The 2007-nt window shown below is 50.4% G+C and overlaps 1 protein-coding gene across 2 annotated transcripts in view; it reads right to left on the reverse strand.

Annotated features, from left to right (window-relative positions):
• LOC107119264 (mitogen-activated protein kinase 8) overlaps positions 1–2007 on the reverse strand; it is a 37267-nt gene that overhangs the window by 2101 nt on the left and 33159 nt on the right. The gene's annotated exons all lie outside the window — the stretch shown is intronic.

Below are 2007 nucleotides of genomic sequence, written 5' to 3' on the forward strand. Positions count from 1 at the left end.
CAAAGGTGTCTCAGAGCGGCTTACAATCTCCTTTCCCTTCCCCTCCCCACAACAGACACCCTGTGAGAGGGGCTGAGAGAGCTCTTGACAGAAACGGCTCTGTTTTCAAGGACAGCTCTTATCAGAACTACGGCTTGCCCGAGGTAATCCAGCCAGGTGCAAGTGGAGGAGTGGGGAATCAAACCCAGTCCTCCCAGATTAGAGTCCGCGCACTTAACCACGACACCAAACTGGAGGAGGAGAGTTAGGTTCACTCAGAGCGGCTTACCACCTCCTTCCCCTCCCCCTCCCCACAACAGACACCCTGTGAGGCAGGCGGGGCTGACAGAGCTCTGAGAGGACTGCTTTTGAGAGGACAGCTCTGACAGAACTTGTGACTGACCCAAGGTCACCCAGTGGGCTGCATGTGGAGAAGTGGGGAATCAAACCCGCTTCTCCCAGATGAGAGTCCGCGCACTTAACCACGACACCAAACTGGCTGATCAGGCATTGTGTGCTGACCACTAGCGGGCCCCACCAGTGTTCCCTCTAAGCTGAGTTAGGGTGAGTCAGCTCACAGATTATTTTTTTTTGGCCTACGGCTCACACCAGCAGCCGCATGTGGAGGAGTGGGGAATCAAACCTGACCCTCCCAGATTAGTGGTCTGCACTTCTAACCACTGCAACAGACTGGCTCTGCTCAAAAGTATTCTGGCGCAAGGGTTAATCAGGACCGTAGGCAAAGGTCCGACTTGACAACAGACATGTCTACTCCCCAATAGTCCTTTGAGCAGCAAAAAGGAAACCAGGGCGCCAGTCCACGTGGGCGCATGCTCCCCAGCCCAGATCTCAGCTCTCTCAGGAAGAAGAGGAGGAGATTGGATTTATACCCCACCCTTCACTACCCAAAGGAGTCTCAGAGCGGCTTACAAACTCCTCTCCCTCCCCCTCCCCACAACAGACACTCTGTGAGGTAGGTGGGGCTGAGAGAGCTCAGACAGAAACTGCTCTTTTTCAAGAACAGCTCTTATCAGAACTACGGCTCGCCCAAGGACATCCAGCCAGGTGCAAGTGGAGGAGTGGGGAATCAAACCCGGTTCTCCCAGAGTAGAGTCCGTGCACTTAAGAAGAAGAGAAGAGATTGGATTTATACCCCGCCCTTCACTACCCAAAGGTGTCTCAGAGCGGCTTACAAACTCCTTTCCCTTCCCCTCCCCACAACAGACACCCTGTGAGGTGGGTGGGGCTGAGAGAGCTCAGACAGAAACTGCTCTTTTTTTCAAGAACAGCTCTTATCAGAACTATGGCTTCTGAAAGCCGGGAGGGCCGTGATTCGTCTGATTCATCTTTCAGATACGACAATGCACAGTGCGATTCTTCCCTTACAGACGCTGTAGCTCCAGGTCCCTTCTGTTTACCTGTTGATCGTTAACTTGCTGTACTAGGCATTATATCGTCAATGCCTTTATGTTTTCGTTCAGTTGAGCCGCTGTCGTGAGGGATGCCTCGTAAATGCTTTCGTAAATGACCCCATTATGCCACGGAAATCCGCCGCATGTAGAGCTGCCATCCCTGGAGTTATAATTAGCCACGTGGCTGGAAAGGAAGGATTAAGCTTATGGGGCTGCAAAACGGGCCCGTAAACGTCGACAGATACCCTAACGACGACGACAATAACAAAAAAAAACAAGTTCTGGGGAAAAAAATCTAGAAAATCATAAATAAAATTGTGACGTAACGGACTGAACACTACACTGAATAAAGTCTTACAAAGGCAACGTAAAAAAAAAAGAAAAAGAATAAGGTCAGCCTTAACAGTAGTAAAACATGTGCGGATTTTAAAAACCCGTGACAAAAATTAATACTGTACACTTAAATTACAGGAAAGCACTGCGGCTTGCTTGTAATACAACTGACAGATTAAAAGTAGCACTCTGAAATGAAGCCCACCGTTACTTCTGAACTCCCCCCAAATACCAGCACCGATTTAGGTAACTGAGACAACCCCCCCCCTCGGTCCCCCCCCCC

Source organism: Gekko japonicus, unplaced genomic scaffold, assembly GCF_001447785.1.
Source record: "Gekko japonicus isolate JY-2015 unplaced genomic scaffold, Gekko_japonicus_V1.1 scaffold3401, whole genome shotgun sequence".
Taxonomy (NCBI): Eukaryota; Metazoa; Chordata; class Lepidosauria; order Squamata; family Gekkonidae; genus Gekko; species Gekko japonicus.